Source organism: Bos grunniens, chromosome 26 (assembly GCF_055505025.1).
Source record: "Bos grunniens cultivar Pamir isolate PY7600 chromosome 26, Bosgru_T2T1.0, whole genome shotgun sequence".
Classification (NCBI taxonomy): Eukaryota; Metazoa; Chordata; class Mammalia; order Artiodactyla; family Bovidae; genus Bos; species Bos grunniens.
This window is the reverse complement of record NC_141190.1, coordinates 20,640,062-20,651,077: the sequence shown is the minus strand read 5'-3', so window position 1 is coordinate 20,651,077 and position 11,016 is coordinate 20,640,062. Positions and strand designations below refer to the sequence as shown.

Here is an 11,016-nt window from a genome sequence, read left to right as displayed (position 1 = left end):
TCCAAGGAGTAAGCATATACTAACAATCTCTTTAAGAAAATTAGAGGTATCAAGGGAACATTTCATGCAAAGATGGGCTCAATAAAGGACAGAAATGGTATGGACCTAGCAGAAGCAGAAGATATTAAGAAGAGGTGGCAGGAATAAACAGAAGAACTGTACAAAAAAGATCTTCACGACCAAGATAATCATGATGGTGTGATCAATCACCTAGGGCCAGACATTCTGGAATGTGAAGTCAAGTGGGCCTTAGGAAGCATCACTATGAACAAAGCTAGTGGAGGTGATGGATTTCCAGTTGTGCTATTTCAAATCCTGAAAGATGATGCTATGAAAGTGCTGCACTCAATATGCCAGCAAATTTGGAAAACTCAGCAATGGCCACAGGACTGGAAAAGGTCAGTTTTCATTCCAATCCCAAAGAAAGGCAATGCCAAAAAATGCTCAAACTGCTGCACAATTGCACTCATCTCACATGCTAGTAAGTGATGATTAAAATTCTCCAAGCCAGGCTTCAGCAATACGTGAACCGTGTGTGAACTTCCAGATGTTCAAACTGATTTTAGAAAAGGCAGAGGAACCAGAGATCAAATTGCCAACATCGGCTGGTTCATGGAAAAAGCAAGAGAGTTCCAGAAAAACATCTACTTCTGCTTTATTGACTATGCCAAAGCCTTTGAGTGTGTGGATCACAATAAACTGTGGAAAATTCTGAAAGAGATGGGAATACCAGACCACCTGACCTGCCTCTTGAGAAACCTCTATGTAGGTCAGGAGCAACAGTTAGAACTAGACATGGAACAACAGACTGATTCCAAACAGGAAAAGGAGTACATCAAGGCTGTATATTGTCACCCTGCTTATTTAACTTCTATGCAGAGTACATCCAGCTGGGCTGGATGAAGCACAAGCTGGAATTAAGATTGACGGGAGAAATATCAATAACCTCAGATATGCAAATGACACCAACCTTATGGCAGAAAGTGAAGAAGAACTAAAGAGCCTCCTGAAGAAAGTGAAAGAGGAGAGTGAAAAGGTTGGCTTAAAGCTCAACATTCGTGCTCACTTCGGCAGCACATATACTAAAATTGCAACAATACAGAGAAGATTAGCATGGCCCCTGCGCAAGGATGACAAGCAAATTCGTGAAGCGTTCCATATTTAAAAAAAAAAAAAAAAAGCTCAACATTCAGAAAACTAAGATCATGGCATCTAGTCCCATCACTTCATGGGAAATAGATGGGGAAACAGTGGAAACAGTGGCTGACTTTATTTTTCTGGGCTCCAAAATCACTGCAGATGGTGATTGCAGCCATGAAATTAAAAGACGCTTACTCCTTGGAAGGAAAGTTATGACCAACCTAGACAGCATATTAAAAAGCAGAGACATTACTTTGTCAACAAAGGTCCGTCTAGTCAAGGCTATGGTTTTTCCAGTAGTCATGTATGGATGTGAGAATTGGACTATAAAGAAAGCTGAGCACCAAAGAATTGATGCTTTTGAACTGTGGTGTTGGAGAAGATTCTTGAGAGTCCCTTGGACTGCAAGGAGATCCAACCAGTCCATTCTAAAGGAGATCAGTCCTGGGTGTTCATTGGAAGGACTGATGTTGAAGCTGAAACTCCAATACTTTGGCCACCTGATGTGAAGAATGACTCATTTGAAAAGACCCTGATGCTGGGAAAGATTGAGGGCAGGAGAAGGGGATGACAGAGGATAAGATGGTTGGATGGCATCACTGGCTCGATGGACATGGGTTTGGGTGGACTCCGGGAGTTGGTGATGGACAGGGAGGCCTGGCATGCTGCGGTTCATGGGGTCCCAAAGAGTCGGACACGACTGAGTGACTGAACTGAACTGAACTGAATGCATATATATGGAATTTAGAAAGATGGTAACAATGACCTATATGTGAGACAGCAAAAGAGACACGGATGTATTGAACAGTCTTTTGGACTCTGTGGGAGAAGGCGAGGGTGGGATGATTTGAGAGAATAGCATTGAAATGTTTATATTATCATATGTGAAACAGATCGCCAATCCTGGTTCTATGCATGATACAGGGTGCTCGGGGCTGGTGCACTGGGATGACTGTGAAGGACGGGATGGGGAGGGAGGTGGGAGGGAGGTTCAGGATGGGGAACACATGTACACCCATGGCTGATTCATGTCAATGTATGGCAAAAACCACTACAATATTGTAAAGTAATTAGTCTCCGATTAAAATAAATAAAATAACATTTTAGGTAAATATGCCCCAACAATTACCTTTAAAAAAAAAAAGTAGGGGGGGAGCATCTTTTAATTTCATGGCTGCAATCACCATCTGCAGTGATTTTGGAGCCCTCAAAAATAAAGTCTACCACTGTTTCCACTGTTTCCCCATCTATTTGCCATGAAGTGATGGGACCAGATGCCATGATCTTCGTTTTCTGAATGTTGAGCTTTAAGCCAACTTTTTCACTCTCCACTTTCACTTTCATCAAGAGGCTCTTTTGTTCTTCTTCACTTTCTGCCATAAGGGTGGTGTCATCTGCATATCTGAGGTTGTTGATATTTCTCCTTGCAATCTTGATTCCAGCTTGTGCTTCTTCCAGCCCAGCGTTTCTCATGATGTACTCTGCATATAAGTTAAATAAGCAACACTTGTTACTTTCTGTAATTTTGATAGGAGCCGTCTCAATGGGTATGAGTGAGGTGGTGTCTCATAGCTTTGATTAGTGTTTCCCAAATGATCACTGCAGTTGAGCACCTTTTCATGTGTTTAGTGGCCATTTGTATATCTTCTTCAGAGAAATGTCTATTCAAGTCCTTTTGAACTGAGTTGTTTATTTTTGTTTTTGTTGAGTTTCTGCTTTCCTCTTATAGAACACTCGTGATTACATTTACAACCCCTTGCATAATCCAGACGAATCTCCCCTTTTCAAGCTCCTGCAAAAATCTCTTTTCCCTTACAGGGTATCTTTCACATGTTTCAGAGATTAGGACCTGGATATTTTGGAGGGCTGTGATCCTATAGTTATAAAAACTGATCACACCCTTTAATAACAAAGGAATTTATCCAGCATTTACTGTGTGCTAAGTACTGTGCTGTGTTTGATTCAGGCACCTTTCTAATTCTTTCACCCTGTGAAGTAGAGACTGCCCTTAACGTGCAGACAATAATGGCTAACACACACTGAATTCTTAGTATGTGCCAAGCTGTCTTCCTGGATTTTAAATGTATTAACTCTTTTCACTCTTACAGCAACCTACGAGGTAGATACTATTATTATCTTTATATTAGTGATGGGGAAACTGAGGCATAGACAGGGTAAGTAATTTGCCTCAGATCTTCTAGTAAAAAGCAAAACTGGAATGTGAGGCTAAGCAAATAGTTACTAAACTTTCTGTCAACCCAGCTTTGTTCTTCATAGCAGAGAGTTTACTTGGCTTTGTATTATCTTTATTCCACTGAAATACAGTGGAATAAAGAACTGTGGCCTGAGGGTCATCTAGAAGGTCAATTGGAAAAATGTTACTTTTTTTTTCATTGCCTGGGTATATTCCTTTGCATTCAGTATTGTTTATATCCACTTTGAAATTAAACATTCTTAGAGGAGTAACATATTGTATTAATACTTCTGTGTGAATAGGTTTACTGGATACTTTTTATAATAGAAAGAAAAGAGTGAACTTGGAGGGTTAAGAAAGGGGAAGCTGGGTGGGGGTCTAGGGTGAAAAATCATGAAGGGGATAGAGGAATAATAGGGAATAAAATGACCCAGCTTTTGTCCTGAGAGGATGAGTTCATGATGAGGACAGAAGGTTGGACAGAGGGAGGGAGACAGAGATAACAAATGAACTGGAGTATTTTGAGCCCATTGAAGTCAAGGTTGCTCCAGCTGACCAAAATGAAAGTGTGGAAATGAGTAAACAGTCAGGCATCAGAGCAGGTACCTTACTGGGAAGTAAGGTAGAGAGAAGAGATGATAAAAGAGATTCACTCCATCAGATTTTTTTCAGCCCAATAAAATCACAGTCCATCACGGCTGCTGCTGCTAAGTCACTTCAGTCATGTCCAACCCTCAGCGACCCCATGGACTGCAGCCTTCCAGGCTCCTCCATCCATGGGATTTTCCAGGCAAGAGCGCTGGAGTGGGGTGCCATTGCCTTCTCCGCAGTCCATCACTACAATCTAGTAATTCAAAAGTATTCATTAAGTTCTTACTGTGGGGACTTCCCTGGTGGTTCAGTGGCTAAGAATCCGCCTTCCAGTTCAGGGGATGCAGGTTTGATCTTTGGTGGGGAAACTAAGATCCCACATGCCACGGGGCAACCAAGCCCATGCAGCAATTACTAAGCTAGAGCGCTCTGGAGCCCTTGTGTTGCAACATAAGATCCCGAGTGCCCCAACTAAGATGCTGCTGCTGCTGCTGCTAAGTCGCTTCAGTCATGTCCGACTCTGTGCAACCCAATGGACGGCAGCCCACCAGGCTCCCACCTCCCTCGGATTCTCCAGGCAAGAACACTGGAGTGGGTTGCCATTTCCTTCTCCAATGCATGAGAGTGAAAAGTAAAAGTGAAGTTGCTCAGTCGTATCAGACTCTTCTCGACCCCATGGACTGCAGCCCACCAGGCTCCTCCGTCCATGGGAGTTTCCAGGCAAGAGTACTGGAGTGGGGTGCCATTGCCTTCTCCAAGACTAAATGCAGCCAAATAAATAAATATTAAAAAAAAAAAAAAAGTTCTTACTGTGTGCTCAGGGCTTTTCAAAGAGCAGCCACTGGAGAGGCTCCCACCATCACGAATACAAATGTGAGGGAATGCTTGGATTGCAAACTGACAACCGCAGGGCCTAACTCTGGAAGTAATATTTTTGCCAGCAAACCATTTAAAAAGTGAATTAAGATTTAAAACTTTTTTTTCCAAAATTTAACCATGCCCCATCCAGCTCACCAGTTCACATTCTATATTGGCAACTTCTCAACTTACTTCATTCATTACTAATCCAGACCCTGAAGGCATGAGTTTGCAACCTTTGGGATAAGGGCTTTTGCCTGCCAAACTTTCAGAATGAAAGCTGTTATGCCAAGGAAAACCTTGCTTACAACCAAAGTAACTCTGGAAGGGCACATATCTGACCCTTTAGCTTCATTTGTCACTAAGTATGGTTTCCCACGTGCCTCTAGTGGTAAAGAACCCACCTGCTAATGCAGGAGACATAAGAGAAGTGAGTTCAATCCTTGTGTTGGGAAGATCCCCTAGAGAAGGGAATGGCAATCCAGTCCAGTATTCTTGCCTGGGAAATCCCATGGACAGAGGAGCCTGGCAGGCTACAGTCCACGAGGTCGCAAAGAGTTGGACGTGACTTAGCAACTAAGCAACAAGAACAAGATTAACCTTGGCCTCCATGGGTTCTGTGGCAAAGAAGTTATTTTGGGCCAACACTCATTAGGGGCTGGAGGAGCTGAGGAATGAACATTATACTAGATGATTCTGCCAAAAGGGATAGGATGTCAGAGCTAGAAGAGAGCTTACTCATTCATTCAACATTATTGAGTGCTAGCATTCTGTTAGGTACGGGGGTCACAGCAGTATAAGACAAAGTCTCTTAAAATTAAAAAAAATAAAAATAAAAAAAAGACAAAATCTTTGCCCTCGTGAAACTTATGTCTAATCTCGTAGCTACTTGGAAACTGTGTCTGCAGTCCAATGCTTTTTTTTTTTTTTTTAATATATATTTATTTATTTGGTTGTGCTGAGTCTTAGTTGAGGCACGTGGGATCTAGTTCCCTGACCAAGGATCGAACCTGGACCCCCTGCATTCGGAGCCCAGAGTTTTAGCCACTAGACTACCAGGGAAGTCCCAGTCCAATGCTTTTATTATGTAGACAATGAAACCAGGATCAGAGTAGGAAAATAGATTGTGTAAGGTCAGATGGCTTGTTAGTGACAAAACCATGGCTGAAAACAAGGTTTGACATTCATTCTCAGAACTTTTCTACTTCCTACCTCCTTCTTAAAGATTTTTTCTGCCTTGATTTTCCACAATGATCCATTCTTCTACTGAGGCAGATCTTACCAAGGTTACTTCAACTTGACTATCAGTTGAGTCTCCTGTCTTAAGGATTGAGCAACGTGTCCCTTATTTATAGAGCAACTTCCCTCCTTTATTTTCATATTATGTTTCTTCTTCCCTCTAAGTTACATTCAAAGACTTCACTATCTACTGCGATCATGCTATTCTAAAAATGGTTAAACTCTTGTTAAAATGGGTCATTTTCACAGAATAGTACATACTGTATGATGCCACTTATATGGAATTCTAAAAAAAGAAATTCTAGTTATATGAAATTCTAGAAGACTCTTTGCAACCCTATGGACTGTAGCCCACCAGGCTCCTCTGTCTAGAAGACGGGAGAAAAGGGAAGCATATAAATAGTTACCTTGTGTCAGTGGTGAGAATTTACTGCAAAGAGGCATGACAGAATTTTATGGGTGATGGAAATGTTCTCTCTTTACATGTGATCACGGTCAGGACTTCCCTGGTGGTCCTGTGGTTATGACTCCACGCTTCAGATGCAGGGGGTGCTGGTTCAATCTCTGGTCAGCGAACGAGGATCCCATATTCTGCGTGGTGCAGCCAAATAAATAAGTAAATATCAGAAAAACAATCAATTAAAAAAACACAGTCATAGTCACACAGGTGTATACATTTGTCAAACTGTAACCTTAGGATGCTTCTGCTGCTGCGTCGCTTCAGTCGTGTCCGACTCTGTGCAGCCTCATAGACGGCAGCCCACCAGGCTCCTCGGTCCCTGGGATTCTCCAGGCAAGAACACTGGAGTGGGTTGCCATCTCTTTCTCCAACCTTAGGATAGATGTGTTTTATTGTCTGTAGATTATGCATTAGTAAAGATAGTTTTTGGAAAAGGGAACTTTTTGAAACAAGCTTGTCTCTTTGCAGAGAGGCAGATAGGATCTGCCAGAATAGAGATTTAGGATTTAAAAATGCAGTGACTTAACTAGTACAGGGGATTCTACCCTGGGAGAAAGTGAGACTGGAAAGGTGACTCTGCTCTTTGCTCACTTGGTTTCATTTGCCATGTGCCCGTCATGGTGTATTCATTTTGCTGCAGCGGGTGTGATCCTGGTGTTTCCAGATACTTTAACCGGCTAGGCTGACTTCCAAAAATGTCTATAGAGAGGCGGGTAAGTATGGGCACATCTATTCTATTTTACAGCTGATTTAGGGACTTTTCAAAGCTGAAATTTTATTACACACATGTGATTTTCACCAAGTCAGGTGAGTTGAAACCTTAACTGCTTTTTAAAATTATTATTATTTTTGGCCAGGAGTGCTATCTTCTAGTAATTTGCCAAATGACCAACACAAAGGGAAAGGGGAGAAGCACCCATCACACATCCTCAGGGCCTTTTAGGAAACATGGAGTTGCTTCTTTGGCTACATGCATGTGGATCTATCAAATACAGGAGTGGTGATATTGTTGATGTCAAGGGAATGGGCACTGTTCAGAAAGAAATGCCCCACAAGTATCCCCATGGCAAAGTTCGAGTAGTTTACAGTGTGAACCATCATGCTGTTGGCATTGCTGTAAACAAACAAGGACAAGATTCTTGCCAAGGGAATTAATGTATGTATTGAACATATTAAGCACTCTAAGAGGCAAGACAGCTTCCTAAAACATGTGAAGGAAAATGATCAGAAAAAGAAGGGAGCCAAAGAGAGAGATACGTGGGCTCAATTAAAGCTCCACCCAGAGAAGATTTGTGAGAACCAATGAGCTCACATGTGAGCTGTTGGAAACTATTCTCTATGAATTTATTGCATCCTAGGCATAAAAAAAGAAGAAGAAGATCTTTGTACTGTAAAACAAAACTAAACTGGAAACCTATTTCATTAAAAAAAAAAAAAATCAACTCCACTATTTGTTCTTAGCTCTCTTGTGGATAGAAGACAGAAACTGAATTTTAGGTTCATCACAGTTTAATCTCCCTCCCCTTGGGGTATTGGGCTGGAGATTTTCCTGGGATTTTGAACCAGTGTATCAACCTGCAATAAGCCCAGCCTTTTTCATATCTCCAAATATGATGTCTGTGAGCATGTGTGAGTGTATGCTTATGGTTGGTGGCCTTGTCTCTTCTATCAATTTGGAATCACCTCCAAACTCCTGAAAGTGAGAAGTTATGTTCATTTTTACAATAATACGAGTATATACAGTGGTCTCTGTGGTTACCTGATAACTTGTGAATGTTTCATTTCCTCTGCAAATTGTAATAATAATTTAATTTTTAAAGGGCTCAGTAAAAAACACCTGATGTGCAAATCTCCCCACAGAAGGACCACAGAGCCAGTGAAAGCATTCCAGTGTAACATTTAGTTCACTGAAGTTGCCCAGTCCTTCTCCAGCCTTACACTGTCCTGTGTGTGATAAACATACTATTTGGGGGAGTGATACATATAAGGCTTAATCCTAACAAAGTATTTGATTTGCTACCACTTGATACAACCCATGGTACTTTTTTTTTTCCCCCATGGTACTTTCACATGGATTATCCTCATAACCAGCCTGGGACATTATTGGACTGATATTATTATCCCCGTTTCATTGATGAAAAGCCAGGGCTCAGAGAGGATATGAGATTTGCCCAAGGTTATACCATGAATCAGCAGCAGAATGGAAACAGGACCAAGAGCCATGGACAACCAACAAGAACAGAAAACCTATAGCCTTGTCATAAAAGGATTCATTGGACAAATATAGGAGGAAGGCAGTCACGATTTATTAAGTACCTACTATGTGCCAGGCAGTGTGAGAGGTGCTTTGTGCGTATCACCTCATTCAAGGGCAAAGAAAATGTGTGGAATTGTAATTCTGCGTGTGTGGGGGAATGACTATTGTCTCATTTTACAGAAAAGGAAATTACAAGAATATCCCAGAATATTTAAATGACTAAGCCCTAGTTATTCCTTAACCTCAACTTCGGTCTCTACTTCTTCTCTTCAGCCTCTGACTTCTCTACTGATCACCATTTTCACTTCATCTTCAACTTCATTCTCAATTTCAACCTCATTCTTTTTTTTTTTTTTCCAACCTCATTCTTAATTTCATCTTCCCTTCCGCATGATCAGGGAGAATCAGTCTCAATAAATGGTTGTTGGTGATAAGGAATTTCATGTTTCCTGAGTAACTCCACCTAGGCTCCAACTTGCCAGCACAATTTCTGACACACCATCTTTCTCACGCCAGTCTGTAAATAATTGTTTTCAATTATTTCTGTGGAATAAGCTTGCGTATTATTTCCTCCGTTAATTTGTAACCTCCCTCAGGACAGGAATTATGGTTATATTTTGCTCTCTAGACTAAGAAGCTAGTGTAGTTATTTTTGGATTGTGGGAAGTTAATATATGTTTTTTCCCACTGATGACAATTTCACTCACATTGGGTACACAGGCTTTCTTCACTGATTATTCTTTTGCTTTCTGTGTTGGTTCCACAGATTTATCATTTTTTCTTATTTTCACACTATATTATTTACTACTATCATTAGATTGTACTCACTGTATTTATTTATTCATTCAACAAACATTATGCTAGATAACAGGAATAAAAGAGTTAAGATACAATCACAGACTTCAAGTCTTGAAGGATCAACTAAGCTTTTTTCATTTTGAATACATTTTATTTGTGCTAGCTTTGTGGTTTTGCAATTAGCAATCTGAATAAAAAGAATAGCCATAATTTTGTAAAAAAAATTATTGGCTTATTCTTGCAAAGACAAGAGAGCAGATTTTGAGGTTTTAATATGATTCTCTTCAAATGGTCTTTAGCCACAATATGGCTGAATTTTCTCTTCTATTTGTCATACCTTGCCTTTCTCTAGTGTTGAACCAGCTTCTCTGAGTTATTTCCTTTTTATGAGAAAGGATCTTACATTACTTTAAAGGGGCCCCCAAGAAGTAGTAAGAGGCCAAAGAAACATTAGGAACCCCTTTACAAAAAAATGAGATACTTTCATGATTCAGAGTCTTTACCATGTAAGGAGATTTATTTATTATCTTGGAATACTCCATCCAAAAATAATTAAGATGTCCATGGTCAGAGAATAACACAGACTGGAGTCACAGGGATTCTAGCTGGATGGAAGCTTGGTGAAATACAATGTAGGGACATAGCCTGCCCTTTGTTCTCAGTGTGTTAATTTAGATTTTGAGGATAGATCTGTGTGTGAAGGATAAGAAAGGTAAAGGATTCCTTTTCCTAGAAACATCTGATTAGAAAGACACTTTGATACAGCTTTTAGAAGACATCCAACTAGATAAGCATCATTTTGTTTCTAAGAGCATAAAAAATAAATTTCAAAGAGCATCCTCCCTACATATTGCATCCATCAATGTAATTATCTGCTCATATCCTCACTGTCATAGTTTCCATTGTCCAACGTAGTTCGCTATAGTGGTTTTGCAGTATAGACAAGAGCAATAAATAGAAGAATGGGGCCTTGGATATATTCTATGGTACAGTGCAGGTAAGAAGTTGGTGAGCATTTTTCACCCATCACTTTCCCCCTTCCCTACATCTTTATTTTTCTAGGAACTTCATAATCTGAGGATCTTTTATCTCCCTAAACTTACTTTCCATATGGTTTCTCAATCCAAAGCCCCTTTTACAGGTTAGGTCAAGTTTCCTTACTTCTATCCCTCCCCCACAGGATATAATCCCTTCCTCAGTTCCTCTTGGGAGGAATGCCTTTTCTGCCTTTCCCAATCCTTTCCTTCCTCCAAGGTCCACTTCAGACCAATGTCCTCCATCAAGTCCTCCCTGACAGCTCCTGCCCAGTTCCCTCTTCCTTCTCTGACCTCCAACGACACAATGGTATGTGATAATAATAGCCTTCATCGGTCCACTGGTTGACAAAGCCCTGCGTTCACTTGAGATTTTCACAAGCCTCTGAAGTTGGTAAGAAGAATTTTCTGGTCCCCTCAGAGAGAGAATGGAAAACTATTCCAA

At 40.7% G+C, this 11,016-nt stretch overlaps 1 non-coding gene and 1 pseudogene across 1 annotated transcript; both read left to right on the top strand.

Annotated features, from left to right (window-relative positions):
* Positions 1-1,058: 1,058 nt before the first annotated feature.
* LOC147344152 (U6 spliceosomal RNA) lies at positions 1,059-1,165 on the top strand. The gene has a single exon (XR_015155922.1). It is a non-coding gene; the product is annotated as a U6 spliceosomal RNA (small nuclear RNA).
* Positions 1,166-7,366: 6,201 nt separating this feature from the next.
* Positions 7,367-8,074, top strand: LOC147344151 (large ribosomal subunit protein eL21 pseudogene; annotated as a pseudogene).
* The last annotated feature ends 2,942 nt before the right edge of the window (positions 8,075-11,016 follow it).